The following is a 26,849-nucleotide window of genomic DNA, read 5'->3' on the forward strand; positions in this document are numbered from 1 at the left end:
TTCACAGTGGAACAGCTTATACAGGAGGGACTGAGGAAGCCCAACATCACAATATACCATAACCCTTCAGAGGTGATAGATCCCTATTCAAATCCTTTCTACCCCTCAGGCAGAGGGGGGATTTCAACTGGGGGTCTCCCACATGCTGGATGAGTACCATGACAACTGGTCTAAAACTTATCAAGGGAACTCAGCCACCTTTGGGTTTCCAACCCTGTCCCCTGTTTGTTTTGCATAAACTTGCCTAAAGGAGCCTAATCTGGTAGGTGAGCTCTGAGCAGGCTTACCAGATCAGGCTCCTCAGGCTGGTTAGATGAAGGAAAAACTATCTTCCCCTATTTTCTGCATCACTGTGGGGCTTAGATGTCCAGATACCTGGCATGGGGCTCCAGTGGTCATGCTCAGAGGAAGAATCATAGGTGCCTCGGGAACTCTTTCCTGAAAAAATTAGATTCCAAGAGAGCTGAGGCACCCACAGCATTTGGAGGCAGCTGAGCAGGGTTTTGTGATTCCCAGTGGGGCCTGATTCTGGGATTTAGGTGCCTAACATAGCACGTAAGTTCTTTAGTGTATCTAGCCCATGGTTGCCTAAATCTCATATTTTCCTTTGAAACACTTTACTTTGGAAGGTCTCTAGGGAGCAGGGACTGGCTATCACTATTTTTTTTTAACTTTTCCAAGTCGTTGGGGTTCTGATCTCATTTGATGCCTAAAGTTGTTAGTGTAATAATAATAAATATTAATTAATAATTCATCTAATGTTGCCTCACAATTAGTAGAGATGAGAGAGTCTTGCTATGACATTTGTTCAGCTCCTTCCATCCATTTTTGCCATTGTGAGTTCTCCTGTAGAATCAATCTTTCAGTGGCTAATACAGATTGTTCTCCCACATTATATAGTTCATTGCCAACTTTTCGTTATGGTCAAGGGCCAGGATTGTCTCCTGCAACCTGTTTTTCATTGTCCAATGCAGACTGGCTGCTGCAGTTATATATTCCATTGTCATCTTCCCTTTGCAAGTATCACACAAAATTGATGTTAAAACAGAAATAATGTTTTACATCAGTAAATTTGGGTAAAATGCACTGCAGGGATATTGTAATTATACAAAATGAAGTGTTAAAACCCAAGAACTTCCAAGTTAAGGTTCAACTTAAATCCAAACATATTAAGGAATGGAAATGCACAGTTAAGCCACCAAAATAACCTTAACTCTGCCCTATCATAATTTTTTCCAGCTTCCCATCTAGTTAAAACAATGAAATTTTGCATATAGAAATATAGGAATACTCTTTTTGGCATGGTTCACGGTAATTTCCTCACCATTATCCTTCAAAGTTTCACTATAAGCAGTCATTAAGATGGAGTCCAGGTTTAGAGAACATGTCCTTAATTTAGGGTAGAATACATTACCAAGGTGTAATTTCCCCACAAAAGCCCACAGGAAATTCAGAATGAAAGTTAAACAGTATGCATACATGTTGCAGCAAGAAATGATATTAGGGTACCCAAACAAACTTAGCACAGCCCTATAGTGACAGCTTGAAGGGGAAAAAATGAGAGGAGAGAGGGAATCTAATGTGTACTTAAAAATCTTGGAGTCCAAAAAGACTAAAAAGTTTTAATCATAATTTTAAAGGGTTTTATGTGTCTTTTTTTTATTCATGTCCTTTCCTAGAAGAGTTTTCTGTTTAGCAATTTCTACAGGGCAAATTTCACCTCCTCCTTCCTGAAAGATAGATCATGGGGTTCAGAATTGAAGTGACAACATTGTATGTGTGGATGACTATAATATTCCTTTCAGAGGAGACCCCAGGAGAGTTGGTACATAGCATGGAGACACCATCATGGGTGGGAGGTGCAGGTAGAAAAGATATTGGTCCTGATTTCCCATGATTGTCCGGAGGAGGGAAATTAAGTAGAGGTACAGCAGGAAGTTGGGGACAAAAGAACCCAGTGTAGAAAGCTAACGGTTAATGTCTCTTTCACCTGAAGCACCTGACCAGAGGACCAATCAGGAAACCGGATTTTTTCAACTCTGGGTGGAGGGAAGTTTGTGTCTGAGTCTTTGTTTTCTGTCTGCCTGCTTTCTCTGAGCTTTGGAGAAGTAGTTTCTGTTTTCTAATCTTCTGTTTCTAAGTGTAAGGACAAAGAGATCAGATAGTAAGTTATATGGTTTCTTTTCTTTGGTATTTGCATGAATATAAGTGCTGAAGTGCTTTAATTTGTATTGTTTTTGAATAAGGCTGTTTATTCAATATGCTTTTAAGCAATTGACCCTGTATTTTGTCACCTTAATACAGAGAGACCATTTGTATGTATTTTTCTTTCTTTTTATATAAAGTTTTCTTTTAAGACCTGTTGGAGTTTTTCTTTACTTCAGGGAAATTGAGTCTGTACTCACCAGGGAATTGGTGGGAGGAAGAAATCAGGGGGAGATCTGTGTGTGTTGGATTTGCTAGCCTGATTTTGCATTCCCTCGGGGTGAAGAGGAAAGTGCTTTTGTTTCCAGGACTGGGAACGGAGAGGGGGAGTCACTCTGTTTGGATTCACAGAGCTTGTGTCTGTGTATCTCTCTAGGAGCACCTGGAGGGGGGAAGGGAAAAAGGATTATTTCCCTTTGTTGTGAGACTCAAGGGATTTGAGTCTTGGGGTCCCCAGGGAAGGTTTTTCAGGGGGACCAGAGTGCCCCAAAACACTCTAATTTTTTGGGTGGTGGCAGCAAGTACCAGGTCCAAGCTGGTAACTAAGCTTGGAGGTTTTCATGCTAACCCCCATATTTTGGACGCTAAGGTCCAAATCTGGGACTAAGTTATGACATGGTGTGCAGCAGTTACGGGATAGACAAAATCCAGAAGCCAGTAGGAATATTATATTTTTCTTTTCTCTGCTAAGGGCTTTTTAGCAGAGAGAAACAGTTTGGTTTTAAAAGGGAACCAGAGAGAATTTTTTTTTCTGCTCTCTCTGGCAGTTTGTGGCTTGCATATTAAGCAAGAAGCCATTAAGGAGCTGTTACAGGTCTTTTGTCATGCAATAGCTCACCCATTGAGAGTCATTACCAGCACTATATACATGCATATAAAGTGGTTTTTCAGGTTTACTTAACATTGAAGATTAGCTAAAGGCACTGTTGCTAGATAGACTTCAGGAGGCAACAGAGAGCCTGCAGTTCAGAAGATAAACACCGGAGGGCACCCCAACACAAGAAAACAGGAATCATGACTTCTAAGGCAAAAATTGAGGCCGAAGACCAAATCAAAGAAGCTGAACACAGGCGAGAGATGGAAAAATGCAAACAGGAACTAGAAATAAAACAAAAAGAGATGGAGCTGAAAGAAAAGGAAGAAAGCATCAAACTGGCAGCCTACCAAAGAGAACAGGCAGCCAAAGAGGCAGCACACAAAAGAAAACTAGAAGAAGAAGAGGTGGCCCACCGAAGGAAACAAGCAGAAGAAGAGTAGGCCCACCGCCAAGAAATGGAAAAACAACAAAAAGAAAATGAAGAGAAGGAAAAACAGAGAAAACATGAACTGGACTTGGCAAAAGCTGGGCTGCATGTGCCAGCCAACCCTAACAACCCGGCGCCAATTATTGCTCCACAGCACAGGAAATTTCCCACCTACAAGGCAGGGGATGACTCCGAGACCTTCTTGGAAAATTTTGAAAGAGCCTGTCTTGGGTACAGCATCCCCGAAGACCAGTACATGGTAGAATTAAGGTCACAGCTCAGTGGACCTTTAGCAGAGGTGGCAGCTGAAATGCCTAAGCAGCAAATGAATGACTATAAACTTTTTCAAACCAAGGCCAGATACAGAATGGGGATAACCCCAGATCATGCCTGTCGGCGCTTCAAAACCCAAAAGTGGAAACCAGATGTGTCATTTCCCAAACACGCCTACTACGTTGCAAAAAATTATGAGGCCTGGATATCAGGACACAATGTTAAAACCTTGGAAGAACTGCACCTCCTCATACAAATGGAGCAGTTCTTGGATGGTGTTCCTGAAGACATCACACGGTACATACAAGATGGAAAACCCAAAGATCTCGCTGAGGCGGGGGAGATTGGAGCCAAATGGATGGAAGTGGCAAAAAGCAAGAAAGCTACTGTCAAGGGGAACGATTACCCCAGGGGGCACACAGACCTTAAACCCTACAACCGAGGACAGCCAAAGACCCCACATACCACCCAAGTAAAGCCACAGACACCCTACACTTCCACCTCACCAGTCTCCAGTAACTCACCTCGGCCCAGTGACCCATCAGATGGAAGATGCTTTAAGTGTAATGAACTGGGACATATCAAGGCCAACTGTCCAAAGAACACCATGCGAGTGCAATTCATTACACCACCATCACACCAAAGATCCTCAGGCCCGGATGCCTCTCAAATACACTTGGAGCGAAGGGAAAATTTGAGAGTGGGCGGAAAGAAGGTTAATGCGTGGAGAGACACGGGGGCACAAGTGTCAGCTATCCACCAATCCTTCGTTGACCCCAAATTCATCAACCCAAAGGCCAAAGTTACAATTTACCCCTTCATGTCACAAGCTGTAGACTTGCCTACAGCTCAACTGCCTGTCCAGTACAAAGGCTGGTCAGGAATGTGGACTTTTGCAGTCTATGACAATTATCCTATCCCCATGCTACTGGGGGAAGACTTGGCCAACCAGGTGAGGCGGGCCAAGAGAGGGGGAATGGTTACACGTAGCCAAACCAGGCAAGCTTCCAGACCCATTCCTGTTCCTGAACCGTCCACAGACGCCCCGTCTGTGTTACTAGAGACCCAGACAGAGGTAGTGGACCCGGATTCCATGCCAACCACTAAAACAGCCACAACACCTCCAGTCCCAGGCCCGGAACTGGAACAGCAACCAGCACCAGCAAGTGCAACCACATCTTCAATCTCAAAGCCAGAGGGCGCCAGTGAGCCAGAACTGGTAGAAGCAACAGACAGCCATACCCAAAAGGCTCAGCCAGAGCCTGAAATACCCTCAGGTGCACCAGCGGAGAGCGGTTCACCATCAACGGAAACAACCCCATCATCTACATCGCTTCCAGAGGGACCAAGCCCAAGTCCACAGTCTGAGGAAGAACTGGTGACCCCAGCCTCAAGGGAACAGTTCCAGACTGAGCAGGAAGCAGATGACAGCCTTCAGAAAGCGTGGGCGGCGTCACGGAGCACCCCACCGCCTCTCAGCTCTTCTAATTGATCCCAGTTTGTTATAGACCAAGGACTTTTATACAAGGAAATTCTTTCTGGTGGACACCGGGAAGAATGGCAGCCGCAAAAACAGTTGGTGGTTCCAACTAAGTACCTGGGGAAGCTCTTAAGCTTAGCCCATGATCATCCCAGTGGCCATGATGGGGTGAACAGAACCAAGGACCGGTTGGGGAAGTCCTTCCACTGGGAGGGGATGGGCAAGGACGTTGCCAAGTATGTCCGGTCTTGTGAGGTATGCCAAAGAGTGGGAAAGCCTCAAGACCAGGTCAAGGCCCCTCTCCAGCCACTCCCCATAATTGAGGTCCCATTTCAGCGAGTAGCTGTGGATATTCTGGGTCCTTTCCCAAAAAAGACACCCAGAGGAAAGCAGTACGTACTGACTTTAGTGGACTTTGCTACCCGATGGCCAGAAGCAGTCACTCTAGGCAACACCAGGGCTAACCCTGTGTGCCTGGCCCTAACAGACATCTTTGCCAGGGTAGGTTGGCCCTCCGACATCCTTACAGATTCAGGGTCTAATTTCCTGGCGGGGACCATGGAAAAACTGTGGGAAACTCATGGGGTGAATCACTTGGTTGCCACCCCGTACCACCATCAAACCAATGGCCTGGTGGAAAGGTTCAATGGAACTTTGGGGGCCATGATACGAAAATTCATCAACGAATTCTCCAGTAATTGGGACCTAGTGTTGCAGCAGTTGCTGTTTGCCTACAGGGCTGTATCACATCCCAGTTTAGGGTTTTCACCATTTGAACTTGTGTATGGTCACGAGGTTAAGGGACCATTACAGTTGGTAAAGCAGCAATGGGAGGGGTTTACGCCTTCTCCAGGAACTAACATTCTGGACTTTGTAAGCAACCTACAAAGCACCCTCCAACACTCTTTAGCCCTTGCTAGAGAAAACCTAAAGGATGCTCAGGAAGAGCAAAAGGCCTGGTATGACAGACATGCCAGAGAACGTTCCTTCAAGGTAGGAGACCAGGTTATGGTCTTGAAGGCGCAACAGGCCCATAAGATGGAAGCATCATGGGAAGGGCCATTCATGGTCCAAGAGTGCCTGGGAACTGTAAACTACCTCATAGCATTTCCCAATTCCTCACTAAAGCCTAAAGTGTACCATGTTAATTCTCTCAAGCCTTTCTATTCCAGAGATTTACAGGTTTGTCAGTTTACAGTCCAGGGAGATGATGCTAAGTGGCCTGACTACAACGGGAAAAAAGACGGTGGCGTGGAAGAGGTGAACCTCTCAACCACCCTGGAACATCTGCAGCGGCGACAAATCAAGGAGCTGTGCACTAGCTTCGCCCCATTGTTCTCAGCCACCCCAGGACGGACTGAACGGGCATACCACTCCATTGATACAGGTAATGCTCACCCAATCAGAACACCACCCTACCGGGTGTCTCCTCATGCCCAAGCTGCTATAGAACGGAAGATCCAAAACATGCTACAGATGGGTATAATCCGCTGATCTACCAGTGCATGGGCATCTCCAGTGGTTCTGGTACCCAAACCAGATGGGAAAATACGCTTTTGCATGGACTACCGTAAGCTAAATGCGGTAACACGTCTGGACAACTATCCAATGCCATGTACCGATGAGCTATTGGAGAAGTTGGGACGTGCCCAGTTCATCTCTACCATAGACTTAACCAAGGGGTACTGGCAAGTACCGCTAGATAAACCTGCCAAGGAGAGGTCAGCATTCGTCACCCATGCGGGGGTGTATGAATTCAATGTCCTTCCTTTCGGCCTTCGAAATGCACCCGCCACCTTCCAGAGGCTGGTAGATGGTCTACTAGTTGGACTGGAAAAATTTGCAGTCGCCTACCTCGATGATGTGGCCATTTTTTCAGACTCCTGGCCCGAACACCTACTACACCTGGAAAAGGTCTTTGAGCGCATCAGGCAGGCCGGACTACCTGTTAAGGCCAAAAAGTGTCAAATAGGCCAAAACAGAGTGACTTACCTGGGGCACCAGGTGGGTCGAGGAACCATAAACCCCCTACAGGCCAAGGTGGATGCTATCCAAAAGTGGCCTGTCCCACGGTCCAAAAAGCAGGTCCAATCCTTCTTAGGCTTGGCCGGATATTACAGGCGATTTGTACCACACTACAGCCAAATCGCTGCCCCACTGACCAACCTGACCAAAAAGACCCAGCCAAATGCAGTTAAGTGGACTGATGAGTGTCAAAAGGCCTTTACCCAGCTTAAGGCGATGCTCATGTCTGACCCTGTGCTCAGGGCCCCGAACTTTGACAAGCCATTCCTAGTAACCACAGATGCATCTGAGCGTGGTATAGGAGCAGTGCTCATGCAGGAAGCAACAGATCACAACTTCCATCCTGTCGTGTTTCTCAGCAAGAAACTGTCTGAGAGGGAAAGTCACTGGTCAGTCAGTGAAAAGGAATGCTATGCCATTGTGTACGCCCTGGAAAAGCTACGCCCATATGTTTGGGGACGGCGGTTCCAACTACAAACTGACCATGCTGCACTAAAGTGGCTTCATACTGCCAAGGAGAACAACAAGAAACTTCTTCATTGGAGTTTAGCTCTCCAAAATTTTAATTTTCAAATTCAACACATCACAGGAGCTTCTAACAAAGTTGCTGATGCTCTGTCCCGTGAGAGTTTCCCAGAATTCAGTAGTTAAAAAGTGTTCTTAAAATGTAGAAGTCTGTTAGTTATATACTTAGTGGTATATGTAAAGGTGCATGTGTTGTATTAATCTGTTTATTTTAAAGTTCTAGAAGGAAATTGCCGCCAGTGAGCTTCCCCACTGTCTGCAATTTGGGGGGCGTGTCATAAACAGATAGCTAAGGGTTAATGTCTCTTTCACCTGAAGCACCTGACCAGAGGACCAATCAGGAAACCGGATTTTTTCAACTCTGGGTGGAGGGAAGTTTGTGTCTGAGTCTTTGTTTTCTGTCTGCCTGCTTTCTCTGAGCTTTGGAGAAGTAGTTTCTGTTTTCTAATCTTCTGTTTCTAAGTGTAAGGACAAAGAGATCAGATAGTAAGTTATATGGTTTCTTTTCTTTGGTATTTGCATGAATATAAGTGCTGAAGTGCTTTAATTTGTATTGTTTTTGAATAAGGCTGTTTATTCAATATGCTTTTAAGCAATCGACCCTGTATTTTGTCACCTTAATACAGAGAGACCATTTGTATGTATTTTTCTTTCTTTTTATATAAAGCTTTCTTTTAAGACCTGTTGGAGTTTTTCTTTACTTCAGGAAAATTGAGTCTGTACTCACCAGGGAATTGGTGGGAGGAAGAAATCAGGGGGAGATCTGTGTGTGTTGGATTTGCTAGCCTGAGCACCTGGAGGGGGGAAGGGAAAAAGGATTATTTCCCTTTGTTGTGAGACTAAAGGGATTTGGGTCTTGGGGTCCCCAGGGAAGGTTTTTCAGGGGGACCAGAGTGCCCCAAAACACTCTAATTTTTTGGGTAGTGGCAGCAAGTGCCAGGTCCAAGCTGGTAACTAAGCTTGGAGGGTTTCATGCTAACCCCCATATATTGGACGCTAAGGTCCAAATCTGGGACTAAGTTATGACAGAAGCTCCTAGTGATAATTTTGAGTAGGCTCAGGTTGAGGTGGGTGCTGCAGCAGGCCAGGCTCAGCAGGGGCTTGATGTCACAGAGGAAGCCCTAGAAGCAGCTGAGGCACTAGAAACACAGCCAGGAGGTCATGACTGTTGCATCAGCATGTTCAGGGATGAAGTGGCACCGGTCACTGCTATCAGCCACAGGCAGGCCTATGGGTTCCAGACCAGAGTGTAGTGCAGCAGGATGAAGAGGGCCATGTAGCACTCACAGGCCATGACAGCTGGCAGAATGGCCTTCCTGCTGCCCAGGAAGTGGAAGAAATGGAATTGGGTGAGGCAGCTGGTAAAGGAGATGGCCTGGTGCCCTGAGAGGAAGCTGGACAGCATCTTGGGTATGGTGACTGTGGAACAGAAGATGTTTTGCCCAGGAAGAAGGACATTAGGGTGGAAAGTTGGGGCTGAGCCACTGTCAGAAATTTCATACAGATATAGACATTTCATAAGATCAACCCCAATTCTTAAGTGTACCAAGACAGATACCACAAATAAGCACACAAGGTATATTACATGCACAGTTGGGGCATCCAAAAAATCTTAACTCTCCATTGTTGTGACAAGAAGAGGGGTGTAGGGAAAAGAAACAAATCAATGGGGCTTTAAAAATTAGGTTCGTTTAAGCTGGCTGCACAGACATTAAAATACCTTTATCACAATTGTAGGTTTAGTTGCCAGCTATGAATACAAGCCAGAGAAGAGATTTATAGTGAAAGAAATTTCATTTATAATGAACAATGGGAGGAAACCAGAATTAGAACTAATAAGTCAATAAATATTCAAATGGGACCTATGTACCAAATTTCTAACAATTAGAGATGAAGAAATCCTGGGAGGACATTTTTCCATCTCTATCTTGCTCACTGCAAGAATGTCACCTACAGTCTATTTTTCCAGCGGATATTGAAGATAGATCCCTTACATTATAATTCCCTTGGTCAACATCTCTCCTTTTCACTTCAAAACAAGAAGCAGTCATTTTACTTAGTTCCGTTCAGGGAAGAGTTTTCTAGTGATGAATTTCCTGGATGTATTTCACCTCACTGTTCCTCAGGGTGTAGATGACGGGATTCAGAGCTGGGGTGATGACACTGTACACTAGGGTGATGATCATCTCGTCTCTCTTGGAGCTTCCTGAAGAAGGACGCAAGTAGGCGAAGATCGCTGTCCCATAGTACAATGCTATCATGGTGAGGTACGAGGTGCAAGTGGAGAAGGCCTTCCTCCTGCTTTCCCGTGACCGGACCTTCAGGAAGAGGAAGGAGATGATGTAGAGGTAGGAGAGGAGCGTGAGGATGAATGGACTCACACCAATAATCCCAGTGACGGTGTGGAGGAGGCTCAGGTTGAGGCGGGTGCTGCTGCAGGCCAGGCTCAGCAGGGGCTTGATGTCACAGAAGAAGTGGTGGATACTGTTGGGGCCACAGGAGAGCAACCAGGAGGTCATGACCGTGTGCATCAGGGCGTGCAGGAAGCCAATGGCCCAGGTGACTCCTGCAAGCAGCAGGCAAGCCTGTGGGCTCATGACCAGTGTGTAGCGCAGTGGGTTGCAGATGGCCATGTAGCGGTCGTAGGTCATGACAGCCAGCAGCATGGCCTCACTGCTGCCCAGGAAATGGAAGAAATGGAGCTGTGCCAGGCAGCTGGTGAAGGAGATGGTCTGGTGCCCTGAGAGGAAACCGGCCAACATCTTGGTCACAGTGACTGTGGAGTAGAAGATGTCTAGGCTGGAGAGATTTCCCAGGAAGAAGTACATGGAGGTGTGGAGTCTGGGCTCGGCCAGTATCACAGGCACAATTACCTAAAACGCTGGCCATGTAGAGCAGCAGGAAGAGGGCAAAGAGATAGCACTGAAGACTCCTCACATTGGTGAGGCCCAGGAAAATGAACTCTCTCACCTCTGTCTGGTTCTCCATCCCTGCAGGAGGAAGAGGGCAAAGCAACAGAAAGTGAAAGCAGCGTAAGGTTCCATCCCCTCCCCCCATGTTGCAGAACCTGATCCCAATGCAATACATTGGGTTGGAGTCAGACATTTTGTGATAGAGAGTTTTCTTTCTGCAGCCATAGGTACATTGTTTACCCAGATATAATTGTATAGTAAAAAGAGGCAAAATAATTACTGATTTTTCGTTTCTTTGTGAAGCTGAGATAGATAGATAGAAAATCAAATCTATCTATCTATCACTGCAGTTATAAGAGTTATGTATAAAAGTAGACATATTAATCATACTACTTTGCAGTTGCAAAAGCATCTTCCATCCCATGTTGAAGTGGGACTCCAAATTGCCTTACACTTGCTCATTAAACCTGACCATAGTCCTTGATGAATTTATTTTCAGCAGTTCCCAAGAGGTGAAGAATTCTTCACAGATCAACATTATGCATATCTGATAACGGGAAATAGCCACATGGAAAGCAGTCATTCCAGCAAAGCACAGTCTCAGAGTGTTTTAGGTTTTTTGCAAAAGGGGTCCTGAAAGAAACAGAGCAGACTCCAGTGAAAACTTTAGAGTGCTGATTTTCAAACTCTTATTGTTCTCTCTTTATCAGCCCAGTTTGCCATGAACAATCCAGATATTTTCATTGAACCAACATGAAACAAAATCAAATATTGTTCTGAGTTTACATCCCATTGGTTTTCATTGCCCCTTCTGTGAGATTTTTAGGGAGGAAATGTTTAACGTTCCTGTTGTTGTTAATTTATTTCTATTACCCACCACTCTCACTGGAACGACGGAGAGTGGCACTTAGACACGAATGGACATGCTCAAAGTAGAACTGGGGATCACCCGTAGCATCTGATAGTCATTGTCACAGTTCAAGGCAACTGCACCTGTATTCTCCCCGGTGGTCCGCTGAAGACCTCATTTTAGGCTAGTAGCTCCTCAGCCATCCCCTTTCTTTGGTAGAGGCCCATGTCTCTCCCCCTCCTGACCAGGTTTTCTCTGGGCTGCACAGTTCTCTGCCTATACTGTTTAGCCAGACTGCCTACACATGCCAGCACCAGTGCTTTGTTTCCTCTCCCAAGGCTATGAACAGCTTAATGGCTCACAGTTATGTTTCTATGCAGTTCTTTATAAGCAAGGACATTTATTTTAGGGTGAAAGCATTGTAGAAAAAACATATTAAAATAATAAAATAGCCTACATACATGCTAAAAAGACTAACAGAGGTCACCTAACTCCAGCCTCAGGCTCTGGTAAGTGTCAGTCCATCAGATCCACAACTGGGTTTTCCCTGTGGTTTCAAGTTCATAACTGATTCAGAACTAAACAACCATGAAAAGTTCCTTCTTTCCTTTAAATATCTTGGGCCTTTGATCTTATCATCATGTAACATGTCATCAGCAGACAGTGACCCACTGCTCAGGGTGCAGCTACAAATGGCTGGGATTTTGCATAAGCATAGGTGGGGAATGTGCATAACCGGAGGTGAGGAATTTGTATTCATCTCCCCCTATAATCGTCCTCACAGATATCCCCCACTTTTGTCTCAAAAATCTGTTCTTGTCTGGCACATTTTTCAGTATTGTCTGTAGAACCCCCTACATCTCACACCTGTCATATCTCCCCCATTGAGAGGTAGCATACAATTCTGACCCACAATAATACAGAAACCATTCATTGAATACAATGGACTTCCAAAATACTTAAACTTAATCCAGTAAGGTATCCCAAGGATATTGCATGAAATTGCCATGTCTGGCACACTCATAATGAACTTAGACTGGAGGTTATCTGCTTAGAATCCTAGGACATTAACAGGAAGCTACATCTAGGGATTCATAAGCCTAATAACAATTCAACTGGGCAGTTACCATCATGTCCACTATGATTTGTAATACTGTAGCAATTAGAGGTGACAACTGAGATTATAGCCCTTTTTACACTGTACAGACACACAGCAAGAGATAGCCCTGCCCCAGTCCAGCGAGCTCACAAGCTAAATAAAGGGTGTGTGGTGAAGCAAAGGGAGGAAACCGTCTACCCAAGGTCACACAGCAAGTGAATGGCTGAGCTGGGATAAAGTTTAGGTCTCTTGAGTCTTAGTTGGTCATTCTAGCCACTAAACTAGGCTGTTTTTTTAAAAAAAACCTGCATTGCTATCTGCTATATCTGACATAAAAGTTATACAGGAATCATTTGGTGGGATTCTTTGGCATATGGTATACATATGCTTGGAAGCATTTGTTTTTTATCAGTAAATGTCAGTGAACATTGATTTCAATGTACGCACGCAAACCAGTGGAAAAAAATTTGCCATTGATCCTTGAAGTTTAGAAATAGGTAAAGGTAGAAAAATGCTGCTGGAGCACTTATTAGAGTCAAACCTTAAGGAGTATAAAATGAGCTGTAATGACTGCTGCATAAGCGGACTCGGAGGTATCAGCTTTTTATCAGTAAATGTCGGTAAACATCAACTTCACCATACAAACACAAAACAAAGAAAAACTATTTCTGTTGATAATAGAAATGTATCGCTCGGCAACATAAGAAAAATGTTGCTTGAGAACTCATTTGAGTTTAATTTAAGGCTATTTAATTCGTATATTTTGACGTGTGACATTGACAGTTTGTGTTGTAAGGGTTATAAAGCTTAAACTTTTTGAATCTCAATGTCTACTGTCATTACATAATTATTGTCTGACCACCACCCCCATATAAATTCCCCACAGCTGTGAAAATTTAAATTGATAAAAATGTTTACAAATAAACACTGATATTATCCATGAAAAATATATTTTTAAAAAATTTGAATTTTTCCAAGCCTAGTTATAGAGGATGTCAGACTAGATCATAATAATGGTCCCTTCTGGCCTTGAAATTCATGAATCTAGGAAACCTATGCCACCTTCTAAATGTGCTGTGTTTTGAAACTCCTAGTCTAGAAGCCTACCTTAATTTTGGGGGTAATACACATGTTTCCGAAGCACTGGCTGTTAGGGCTACTTGTATTTCCAAAATCAGGAGCTTTTCAAAAGGAGTCTAAAGCCATTTGAAACTCCTACCCTTGGTGACTCTCACATGCTGTTTCCTCAAAGCTCAGCCAGGGGCCACGTTGGTCATCCTTGTAATGGAAACAATAACAATGACTGGTGTTAAAGGACGCTGAAGAGAAACAGCAGGAGTATCTGTCTGTTCAGAATGGAAGCGAGATGCAAGCTCCTATTGAATGAACTTCTGGATGGTGTGCTGAATCTGTGGAACAAATGAACCTTTTTATCATATTCACAGTCTGAATCACAGGGGGGGAACCAATTTCCATTCTCTAGATGTCTCCTCTGGGGCAGAATCTCTGAACCACATGAGGGTCACTGGTATGTGCATAACAAGCCAAGAGTTCCGTACAGAGAACAAAGTCAAGCAGGCAGGAGGTGCTGGGAAAATAAATAAATAAATACATAAATAAATAAATAAAGCACAAAATCCTAAGGGAGTTAGGCACTCAACTTCCATTCAATATATTTGAATATCCTAGCCTAAAAAAATAAAACCCCGGCTAGCAAATACTGTTGTTGGGTTTGTTTATTTATTTTTACTAAAACCACGAACTGGTCCACCATGATTCTGAATTTGTTTCACTGTGATTAATTATTCCATTAGACCGTCAAGGGGCGTTTAGTATTTATGAACAGAATCAAAGCAACTCAGAGCATCAGTGTGGCAAAGAAGTTAGCAAATGTCCTTACTCTACCTTGTTTTGGTAATGACATGTGCCTGGAAGACTTCATTCCCTACAGAAATGACTGAGAGAGTGTGATGGAAAGTAGAAAAATGGCCTTTGTTACGCCCTCACTGAAGTCAACTGTAGTTTTTTTCAAGATTTTCCTATTCAACCTGCTAATCTGTCAAACCCAAACTACCAAAGCTTTGTTGGAGGAGTTGAGGAAGATTCTAATATGTATCTGACACATGATGGCACATATCACATTGGTAGATGTGCAGGCGGACGAGCCCGATTGTGTGGCTGATGTGGTTATGTCCTATGATGGTGTCCCTTGAATTGATATGCCGACAGAGTTGGCAATGGGGTTTGTTGCAGGGATTGGTTCCTGGGTTAGTGATTTTGTTGTGTGTTGTGTAGTTGCTGGTGAGTATTTGCTTCAGGTTGTGGGGCTGTCTGTAAGTGAGGACTGGCCTGTCTCCCAAGGTCTGTGAGAGTGAGAAATCGTCCTTCAGGATGGTTGTAGATCCTTCATGATGTGCTGGAGAGGTTTTGGTTGAGGGCTGTAGGTGATGGATAGTGGTGTTCAGTCACTTTCTTTGTTGGACCTGTCTTGTAGTAGGTGACATCTGGGTACCCTTTCGTCTCTATCAATCTCTTTCTGCAATACCCCTTGTGGGTATTGCTTGATCCTGTAGGTGTGTATCTCTCCCTGAGGTATTGCAGCAAATGTGGTTGTATCGTAGGGCTTGGCTATAGACAACGGATCATGTGATGTGGTCTGGATGAAAGCTGGAGGCATGTAGGTAAGTATCACAGTCAGTAGGTTTCCAGTATAGGGTGGTATTTATGTTACCATTGCGTATTTGCAGTGTAGTGTCCAGGAAGTGGATCTCTTGTGTGTAGTGTCCAGGAAGCAGATTCTTGTGTGAACTGTTCCAGGCTGAGGTTGATGGTGGGGTGGAAATGGTTAAAATCCTTGTGGAATTCCTCAAGGGCCTCCTTCTCGTAGGTCCAGATGATGAAGATGTCATCACTGTAGTGCAAGTAAAGTAGGGGCACTACGGGAAAAGAGCCAAGGAAATGTCGTTCTAAGAAAGCCATAAAAATGTTGGCAAACTGTGGGGCCATGCGGGTACCCACAGCAGTGCCGCTGATTTAAAGGTTTAAATCATCCCCAAATATGAAATAGTTGTAGGTGAAGACAAAGTCACAAAGCTCAGCCACCAAGTTTCAGTGACATTATCGGGGATACTGTTCCTGTGGCTTTTAGTCCACCTTTATGTGGAATGTTGGTGTAGAGATCTTCTAAATCCATACTGGCTAGGATGGTGTTTTCAGGAAGATCAATAATGGATTGTAGTTTCATCAGGAAGTCATCGGTGTCTCAAAGATAGCAGGGAGTGCTGGTAGTGTAGGGCCTGAGGAGACTGTCCACATAGCCAGAAAATATTGCTGTCAGGGTGCCAATGCCTGAGATGATGGGGCATCTAGGATTCCCAGGTTTCTGGATCTTGGGTGGCAGATAGAATACCCCTGGTAGGGGCTCTAGGGGTGTGTCAGTCTTGATTTGTTAGTCTGCTTCTGAAGGGAGCAGATGGTGCAATTTCTTTTAGTACCTATCAGTGACATTCTATTGAGAGATCTTTCCTGTTAATATAGCCAAAAAGCACATTGTACTAGTTGAATGAATGAATGGAGTTCTTCTTCTTCTTACTATTCTTATGCGGTTGAAAAAAGGAGGATTGAGGGGTAGAGAAATGTCCCTTTTAAGTGCGTTTGGTCAGTTTGTGAATGGAAGTAGCAGATTTTGAAAGAATAGAAATGGTTTTTATTATCTAATACTGGATTTAGGCTTTGAGTTAGCTTGAAGAGTTTAAAGCAGAGAAGTGAGGATGATCCAACATGAATAATTGTAGGGTTGATCCACTCGGCCACCCTGACACTGCACAGATGGTAACTTAGCCGTCTTCATTTCCTTTAACTTCTTATGGGCTTTGCAAGCAGGCCAAGAAGGCACAACTCCTCCAATTCCCAGAGCGCTTCTACAGCGCAGATGATTTGTATACACCTTCATGGGTTTCTGGGAGCCCTGTGAGTTCTATGCTGTTTTAGTCACCCTGCTAATTCAGTCTCTATAAATGAGCCCTAGGTAGGCAGAGGAGCAGGTGAAGAGGGTTGCGGTGGGGTAAATGAAAGCAGAGGACTCTTCTCCCTGAGATTTTTTTGTCTTGCTATTCTGATTCTGATGGATGAACCTAAGGCGCCATTTGATTGTGCTTCAGTGTTTTTCATTGGGCTCAGGATTTGATGCTGAGAACAGGAATTCCTTACATCTCTCTTCTTGTACCATCTGTAATGCAGAATGAATCAGCTTCCGAAACTACCTACTGGAGCTGACCGAAAACAGCAATAAACATCCAGGATCACCATAGATTAATAAACTTTCCACAATTTTCTTGGTGAAACAAAATAAAAACACCGTGTTCAATTTCCACTGAGGGAAGCTTGAGGCTGATGATTCCAACCACATCTTATTCATCCCTCCTACATTTCTGTAAGCCCTTGGAGAGTAAACAAAATAGCAATGAAACTGTTTTTTTCTAAAACAAACAAACAAACAAACAAACAAACAAAAAGACGTGGCCTCAATGTATAACAATACTGGAAATTGTTTTAAGATATTTTCTGTTTCTCTTTTATATCAGTTGACTGTGCTAAAAATAAGAAGGGAGCCGTAAGGAAACAAAGAGCTCAGAGCTTGTGTTAACCTCCTTTGAAGAAGAACAAATGGCCTCAGTTGGACAGAAAGTAGGCCTAGAAAGTCAAGCCCAACAACCCTAAGGCAATATCCCTGGTGGTCTAGTGGTTAGGGTATGGTGCTTTCACCCCCGCGGCCTGTGTTCAATTCCCCCTCAAGGAGTTACCCTTTTCAACAAAAGTCTACCGTTCCTTCCGAACTTGTCCTTCAACAGGAAGAATGCAACTTCCTGGCCTCCTGCAGAATGCTTGAAAACTCTTTGGAGGCCCTGGGGAAAGCAAAGCTACCAACTACTACAATATGGCTCTCTGCCCCTTAAAGCCCTGACTCTACACCCTTTCAGACAAATACGCTCACTTGTGCAAACAATTTAGTTTTTCCCTGTTACCTAGCCTAACCTAAATTAGTACAACATTGCAGATCTTTTTTCTTTTTTTTTTCACTTTTCTTGCTGAAACCAAACAATCATTTTGGGTCCACCAAAATATTTCACTAAAAAGAATATTCATCCAAAAATCTTTCACCCAGCGCTATACACAAGTCTTTGGAAGTAACCACCCCAGAGAAAGATCATTAAGCTTTTCCATTCCTAAGATCTAGCTGCTGAAGGATTCTGAGCATGGGCTATGGGCCTTTCACCTTTAGGCCAATGGTTACCCTCTTGCTCAGGTGGCTACTGATGAAAGGCAACGGGGTTTAGTGGCAGATCCATTTCAGACTCCCTCTTCCAATGTCTATAGGGGGGTGTTTGTTTCTCATTGCATCTAAGAATGAAATCAATTCTCTTGAAACCTCAGCCTGCGCTCAAGCTGATTGTAGGTCAAGGAAGGAAGGTTTTGTTCATCCTCTTCTAGTAAATGCTGAAAGTTGTGATGGTTCTTGGAGCTTCCAGACACATTGGCCAGAATTTTCAGAAGGTCTCACACCCACCACTAGGGCCAGATTTTCAGAAGAACTAGGCTCCCAGTTAGGCACTAAAATCTTTAGCCAGATTGTCAAAAAGGCTCCACCTATTTTTCCAAAAGAGGAGTTATTTTAGAAAAAAGCTTGTCAAGGTGGTGGGTGCTGGTTACCTGTCTAGGTGGCCCACACTGCTGGCGTTGGAGGTTCACCATTGTTTTCTCAGAATGCGGTCTCCGTAGTCTGCCTCAGTTCTGGTGTCCATCTTTTATTCTCCGAATAAATCAGCAGGGAGACTAAAACAACATAGGACTCACAGGGCTCCCGGAAACCTGCCAGTTTGGCTCACGGTGAAGGTGTATACAAATCATCTGTGCTGTAGAAGGGCTCTGGGAGTTGAAAGAGTTGTGAATTTAACCCTCTAGGTTTCGGGCATAATCTGAACCTGTTTCAAAACCAATTCCTTAAATAGACTATAGTTTGAAACCGCAGCAATAGGCATCTTACTGAATATATCCAGAGCTTTCCCAGTCAATTTTGCAACCAAAGGAGTCATCTTTCCCTTCCCGAATAAGCACTTTGTCTGTCCTCCAGACAACACACTTAAAAATCACTACCAGTGTCTCAAAGCAATCAGCTGGGCACATATCCTGCTCGACCACGCCACTGTGATGGGTTCGGTCACAGAGATCCCCTTGGACTGAAGTCACTTCCAGCCCGTTTTCCCTGCCAGCTTGGGACTCCAGAACCCTGCCTCGTTGAGCAAGACACCCTAGCCTGCTGCAACACAGACCCAGGCTCTGGGCCACACCCCCAAAAGCTGCAGACTTTAACTAAAAACAGCTCAGCACCCGTCTCCAGCACCCAGACACTCAGCTCCTGGTGGGATCCAAAAGCCCAAACAAATCCCTTGTACTCTCTATAAAGTTTACACAGGGTAAATTCCTAAATTCTTCACCCTCTAGATCACTGACAGAGAGATATGCACAGCGGTTTGCTCTCCCAGCGATTAATCACTTACTCTGGGTTTATTAAGAAACAAAAGTCATTTTTATTAAGTATAAAAAGGAGGAGTTAAGTGGTTTCAAGTCATAGCAGACAGAACAAAGGAAGTTACCAAGCAAAATAAAACAAAACCTAAGCCTAAGACATAAAGAAACCGATTCCAGGGAATAGCTCACCCTCAGAGGTGGTTCCAATCAGCTTCTTTCACACACTAGACTCCTTCCTAGTCTGGGCCCAATCCTTCCCCCTGCTACGGTCCTTCTTACTTCCAGCAGACATCTTAGCAGGGGTTTTCTCATGACTGGCAGCCCCTTTGTCCTGCTTCACCCCCTTTTCTAGCTTTGGCATAAAGCGGGAATCTTTTGTCTCTCTGGGTCCTCACCCTTCCTTCTAAGTGGAAAAAGGCCAGATTTAAGATGGATTCCAGTATCGTGGTCTCTGTAAGACCCCTAGTTTCCATTCTTCCTGGCTTGGCCCACACGTACACAGGAAGGTTTGCAGGTCAAAAAACCATTTACAACCAATTGTCTGGGTCAATGGGAGCCGTCAAGGTTTTCAACCACCATTAGTGGCCCACGCTTTGCACAATTACAACAGGACCTCAGAGTTAGACTTCATGTTTCTGGCTTCAGATACAAGAAGGAGACATGCATACAAATAGGAGGCATATCTTCAGTAGCTGAGAACCTTTCTTAGGATACCTTACAAGAGACCTTTTGCATAAAGCATATTCCACTTACATCACACTCACACTTATAAGCATATTTCCATAAAATGCATGGAGCGCAACGTCACCAGATGCCCTACCTACCCTGCTTTCGCTGCTTCCTGACGGCACAGAACGGACAACAAAGGAGCCAGGATAGGAGGCTTCTAAAACCGAGAGAGCTCTTCGATCGTGTCAACATCCTCTCAGGAGCTATCAAACCCCTTCTCTCGGTTTCTATCCCCCAAATCCTATCAGCTCAATGATTTTTCTCCCTGGAAGAGCCTCGAGGGAGGCAGAAGAAGCGGAGAGGATTGCTTTGGGGGTAGATAACAAGGAGAAGAATTGTTCCTCGGGATTTTTGCCTGTTTCTCTGGTGATCCTGACGGAGGAACGGGAAGCGTAATTCCCTTTCTTTCAATGCCTCAGATTGGGTTCAGTTGGTGAAAGTGAGCAGAGGGCTTCCTTCACTCTCTGCTCTTGTTCTCACAGGGGAATGGACACTGGACCGGTTTCCCAATTTGGACAGAAAGTGGCTTGCGAAGGTCGAGGAGAGCCTGCTTCCTGCCTGAACTGAGTTGACAAACTGGGGAAGCCAAAGCTGAGAGACACCTCCCACCCCCGTAGACCAAGCCAGAATGCCATCCGCTCACATGGAGGGGGAGCACAAGCCCTCCCTGGGTTGCTCTGCCCAAATTATAATCAGCTGAGTGATTTTCCTGGACCAGCCTCTAGGTAGGCAGAAGAAGAAGTCAAGAGGGTTGCGATGGGGTAAATGAAAGCAGAGCACTCTTCCTCTTGAGATTTCTTTGTCTTGCTCTTGTGATTCTGATGGATGAACCTAAAGCGTCATTTGAGCGTGTTTCAATGCTTTTCCTTGGGCTCAGCTGGTGATGCTGAGCGCAGGGGTTCCTTCGCTCTCTCTGCTTCTACCCTCTCTAATGGGGAATGGACCAGCTTTCGAAACAGCCTAGTGGAGCTGAACAAAAACAGCAAGAAACATCCAGGTTCACCTTCGATTAATATTTTTTCCCCAATTTTCTTGGTGAAACAAAAGAAAAACATCGTTTTCATAAGAACTCAACTCCCGTGCAGGCTCCAAACTCTTTTGCAAGATTTCCAGAAGGGCTCAACACCCTGAGTGCTGAGCTATTTTGGAAGAAAAAACAAACAAGGCCGGTACCGATTGTGAGGGCTGGCTGCTTGACTATGTGGCCCGCCGTGCGGGACTTTGAGGTTCTCATTAAGCTAAGTGTCTCTATTCTGCCTCTATCCTAGTGTCCATCTTTTATTCCCCGAATAAGTGAGGGGGGAGATTAGAACACCTCAGAACACACAGGGTTGTAGGAAACCTGCAACTTTAGATGAGGGTGATGGTGTCTAAAATCCAGATGTGAAGTAGGTGTTGAAAGAGAGACGCTGTCTTGACCTCCTTGAGCGGCTCATACCATGTGGACGAAAACGAGGGTTGAGAGAGCTGTTTGGTGTTGCAGCGTCAGGATGGCCGAGTGATCTAAGGTGCCAGACTCAAGGCTTTGTCTTTCCCACAAGTGGGGCTTCTGGTCTCCCTCAAGAGATGTGGGTTCAAATCCCACTCCTGACATGACCTCAACAAGTGGCCTGGGAGAGTACTTGCTGAGGAGCTTCTGTAGTGTAGCGGCAAGAGAAGTTAGAGGAAATTTTCAATACTTCCAGAATCCTTGCGTTCAAGGCACCTAGTTGGGTAAATTCCAGTTTATTCCCCACCAGAAAGTTGGCATTGCTTGATGTTGGGCAGGTATGGATGTCAAACCTACAGGTGGAGAAAGAAGGGAGCAGTACAGTAAACACTGATAAATGGACGGCAAGACTCTTAGTCTCAGGGTTTGGGCTTGAGCCCTAAAGTGGGTGCTCTACCTACTGTAGTTTGGCTGCTTCCTGAGGGTACAGAATTGACAACCTAGGGAGCAGAGATAGGAGGCAGCTACAACCAAGAGCCCTCTTAGATTGTGTCAACATCCTATCAGGAGGTCTCAAAGCCCCTCTCTCAGTTTCTATCTCAGAAATTCTATCAGCTCAAGGACCTTTTTCCATCCAAGAGCCACTAGGTAGGCAGAAGAAGAGGTGGAGAGGACTGCGATGGAGGTAAATAAAGCGGAGAAGAATTGTTCCTCTTGGGATTTTCTGGGTTTCTCTTGAGATCCTGATGAAGGAACCGGAAGCATACGCTGATTTTTTCAGGCTCCCTTCTGTCCAACAGATTAAGTTCGTCCTTTGTCCATTCCCCTGTGGGGTTAAGAGCTGGAACTCCTGTGCTCAGGATCACAACCCTTAGCCCAACCGAAGGCAGTGAACAAACTCAAATGATGCTTCGGCTTCCTCCCTCAGGATCACAAGACCAACTCAAAGAAAACTCAAGAGGAACAATCCTCCGCTCCTTTCGCTTATCCCAACGCCACCCTCTCAGGGAAGGACACGCAGCCGATAGGAGTCCTTGCGTAGAAACTTCGGGTCGGGTGTTGCTCCCCCTCCTTGGGAGCTGATAGCATTCTGACTCTGTGGAATGGGGCTCTGAGCTTTGCCAGGTTGTCAGTTCTGTGCTCTCAGAAAGCAGTCAAAATGCTCAAACCCCCACTCACTTCTCTTGGACCGCCGGGAACATGGTGTTTGCACAGGGGCTGCAAGCCCTTCTTTCCTGTCTTTGTCTACCCCGGCCCCTTCCCCACAAATGGTTTCATCGGACGCCGGAGGGACCTAACGACCTGCAGGTTTTCGCAACCACCTCCTAAAGCAAAGAGTCCTTCCCTTCTCTGACATTCCTGGAGCCGCGCATCCTTGGAGGAGTTTTACCCCAGGGCGTTCTGATTTCCTGCAAAAAGATGTGTCTGGCGGCCGCCGGGGAACTGTCCTGTCTGCCCCCTCTTTGGGCGCTGAGAAGCTTTTGCTGAGAAACAGCACCTCCTCCTGGTGGGAGAATCCTAAATTCCACCCTCCCACACAGGTTTCTCTGAGCAGCTGCTAGATGAACCCCACTTCTCTGGTCTAGACACCAGCATCTAACGAGCCTTGGAACGGGCCCTGTTTGCTAGCTGGAGAGCGAAGGAACCAGCAAAGAAGGCAAATGTCAGGAAATGAATCTCAGCATGCAAAGAAACTTCCTTCGCTCTTCTTTTGCACTCTCTGGGCCTTTGCAAGGTCTTCAGGCCTAGCCTGACTAGCTCAGTCAGTAGAGCATGAGACTCTTAATCTCAGGGTCGTGGGTTTGAGCCCCACGTCGGGCATTTGATCTTGCACTCTTAGACATCACTCTCTCCCTTATGTTCTCAGAGCACAATGGAATCCCCTCTTTGTCCTCTCAATCAGCTGAGGCTGTCTGGGACCTTTAGTAGGTCATGAAGAGAAGAGAAATTGACTACTCCATGCTCCTAAGAGAGTTGAGGCTCTTCTAGCCCAGGCAAGAGAGGGAAAAAGTAACCTTTCAGAAGCTGATTGCTCCCTCAGGGATCCAGAGCTTCTCTACTTCTTTCTATATCTTCGCCAGTGCTCAGTAGCTGAGGTAACTGCTTCTTTCTCAAATCCTCCACCGGCCCTCTTCATTGGGGTGGAGACTGCTTGAGGCTGATGATTCCAACCACATCTTATTCATCCCTCCTACATTTCTGTAAGCCCTTGGAGAGTAAACAAAATAGCAATGAAACTGTTTTTTTCTAAAACAAACAAACAAACAAACAAACAAACAAAAAGACGTGGCCTCAATGTATAACAATACTGGAAATTGTTTTAAGATATTTTCTGTTTCTCTTTTATATCAGTTGACTGTGCTAAAAATAAGAAGGGAGCCGTAAGGAAACAAAGAGCTCAGAGCTTGTGTTAACCTCCTTTGAAGAAGAACAAATGGCCTCAGTTGGACAGAAAGTAGGCCTAGAAAGTCAAGCCCAACAACCCTAAGGCAATATCCCTGGTGGTCTAGTGGTTAGGGTATGGTGCTTTCACCCCCGCGGCCTGTGTTCAATTCCCCCTCAAGGAGTTACCCTTTTCAACAAAAGTCTACCGTTCCTTCCGAACTTGTCCTTCAACAGGAAGAATGCAACTTCCTGGCCTCCTGCAGAATGCTTGAAAACTCTTTGGAGGCCCTGGGGAAAGCAAAGCTACCAACTACTACAATATGGCTCTCTGCCCCTTAAAGCCCTGACTCTACACCCTTTCAGACAAATACGCTCACTTGTGCAAACAATTTAGTTTTTCCCTGTTACCTAGCCTAACCTAAATTAGTACAACATTGCAGATCTTTTTTCTTTTTTTTTTCACTTTTCTTGCTGAAACCAAACAATCATTTTGGGTCCACCAAAATATTTCACTAAAAAGAATATTCATCCAAAAATCTTTCACCCAGCGCTATACACAAGTCTTTGGAAGTAACCACCCCAGAGAAAGATCATTAAGCTTTTCCATTCCTAAGATCTAGCTGCTGAAGGATTCTGAGCATGGGCTATGGGCCTTTCACCTTTAGGCCAATGGTTACCCTCTTGCTCAGGTGGCTACTGATGAAAGGCAACGGGGTTTAGTGGCAGATCCATTTCAGACTCCCTCTTCCAATGTCTACAGGGGGGTGTTTGTTTCTCATTGCATCTAAGAATGAAATCAATTCTCTTGAAACCTCAGCCTGCGCTCAAGCTGATTGTAGGTCAAGGAAGGAAGGTTTTGTTCATCCTCTTCTAGTAAATGCTGAAAGTTGTGATGGTTCTTGGAGCTTCCAGACACATTGGCCAGAATTTTCAGAAGGTCTCACACCCACCACTAGGGCCAGATTTTCAGAAGAACTAGGCTCCCAGTTAGGCACTAAAATCTTTAGCCAGATTGTCAAAAAGGCTCCACCTATTTTTCCAAAAGAGGAGTTATTTTGGAAAAAAGCTTGTCAAGGTGGTGGGTGCTGGTTACCTGTCTAGGTGGCCCACACTGCTGGCGTTGGAGGTTCACCATTGTTTTCTCAGAATGCGGTCTCCGTAGTCTGCCTCAGTTCTGGTGTCCATCTTTTATTCTCCGAATAAATCAGCAGGGAGACTAAAACAACATAGGACTCACAGGGCTCCCGGAAACCTGCCAGTTTGGCTCACGGTGAAGGTGTATACAAATCATCTGTGCTGTAGAAGGGCTCTGGGAGTTGAAAGAGTTGTGAATTTAACCCTCTAGGTTTCGGGCATAATCTGAACCTGTTTCAAAACCAATTCCTTAAATAGACTATAGTTTGAAACCGCAGCAATAGGCATCTTACTGAATATATCCAGAGCTTTCCCAGTCAATTTTGCAACCAAAGGAGTCATCTTTCCCTTCCCGAATAAGCACTTTGTCTGTCCTCCAGACAACACACTTAAAAATCACTACCAGTGTCTCAAAGCAATCAGCTGGGCACATATCCTGCTCGACCACGCCACTGTGATGGGTTCGGTCACAGAGATCCCCTTGGACTGAAGTCACTTCCCAGCCCGTTTTCCCTGCCAGCTTGGGACTCCAGAACCCTGCCTCGTTGAGCAAGACACCCTAGCCTGCTGCAACACAGACCCAGGCTCTGGGCCACACCCCCAAAAGCTGCAGACTTTAACTAAAAACAGCTCAGCACCCGTCTCCAGCACCCAGACACTCAGCTCCTGGTGGGATCCAAAAGCCCAAACAAATCCCTTGTACTCTCTATAAAGTTTACACAGGGTAAATTCCTAAATTCTTCACCCTCTAGATCACTGACAGAGAGATATGCACAGCGGTTTGCTCTCCCAGCGATTAATCACTTACTCTGGGTTTATTAAGAAACAAAAGTCATTTTTATTAAGTATAAAAAGGAGGAGTTAAGTGGTTTCAAGTCATAGCAGACAGAACAAAGGAAGTTACCAAGCAAAATAAAACAAAACCTAAGCCTAAGACATAAAGAAACCGATTCCAGGGAATAGCTCACCCTCAGAGGTGGTTCCAATCAGCTTCTTTCACACACTAGACTCCTTCCTAGTCTGGGCCCAATCCTTCCCCCTGCTACGGTCCTTCTTACTTCCAGCAGACATCTTAGCAGGGGTTTTCTCATGACTGGCAGCCCCTTTGTCCTGCTTCACCCCCTTTTCTAGCTTTGGCATAAAGCGGGAATCTTTTGTCTCTCTGGGTCCTCACCCTTCCTTCTAAGTGGAAAAAGGCCAGATTTAAGATGGATTCCAGTATCGTGGTCTCTGTAAGACCCCTAGTTTCCATTCTTCCTGGCTTGGCCCACACGTACACAGGAAGGTTTGCAGGTCAAAAAACCATTTACAACCAATTGTCTGGGTCAATGGGAGCCGTCAAGGTTTTCAACCACCATTAGTGGCCCACGCTTTGCACAATTACAACAGGACCTCAGAGTTAGACTTCATGTTTCTGGCTTCAGATACAAGAAGGAGACATGCATACAAATAGGAGGCATATCTTCAGTAGCTGAGAACCTTTCTTAGGATACCTTACAAGAGACCTTTTGCATAAAGCATATTCCACTTACATCACACTCACACTTATAAGCATATTTCCATAAAATGCATGGAGCGCAACGTCACCAGATGCCCTACCTACCCTGCTTTCGCTGCTTCCTGACGGCACAGAACGGACAACAAAGGAGCCAGGATAGGAGGCTTCTAAAACCGAGAGAGCTCTTCGATCGTGTCAACATCCTCTCAGGAGCTATCAAACCCTTCTCTCGGTTTCTATCCCCCAAATCCTATCAGCTCAATGATTTTTCTCCCTGGAAGAGCCTCGAGGGAGGCAGAAGAAGCGGAGAGGATTGCTTTGGGGGTAGATAACAAGGAGAAGAATTGTTCCTCGGGATTTTTGCCTGTTTCTCTGGTGATCCTGACGGAGGAACGGGAAGCGTAATTCCCTTTCTTTCAATGCCTCAGATTGGGTTCAGTTGGTGAAAGTGAGCAGAGGGCTTCCTTCACTCTCTGCTCTTGTTCTCACAGGGGAATGGACACTGGACCGGTTTCCCAATTTGGACAGAAAGT

At 45.1% G+C, this 26,849-nt stretch overlaps 1 non-coding gene and 1 pseudogene across 1 annotated transcript; one reads left to right on the top strand and one right to left on the bottom strand.

Moving 5' to 3' along the window:
* Positions 1-1,675: 1,675 nt before the first annotated feature.
* Positions 1,676-10,740, bottom strand: LOC127032859 (olfactory receptor 12D1-like; annotated as a pseudogene).
* A 12,307-nt stretch (positions 10,741-23,047) lies between these two features.
* TRNAK-CUU (transfer RNA lysine (anticodon CUU)) lies at positions 23,048-23,120 on the top strand. Its single transcript has one exon. It is a non-coding gene; the product is annotated as a tRNA-Lys (tRNA).
* The last annotated feature ends 3,729 nt before the right edge of the window (positions 23,121-26,849 follow it).

This window comes from Gopherus flavomarginatus, chromosome 12, assembly GCF_025201925.1.
Source record: "Gopherus flavomarginatus isolate rGopFla2 chromosome 12, rGopFla2.mat.asm, whole genome shotgun sequence".
In the NCBI taxonomy this organism is placed as follows: Eukaryota; Metazoa; Chordata; order Testudines; family Testudinidae; genus Gopherus; species Gopherus flavomarginatus.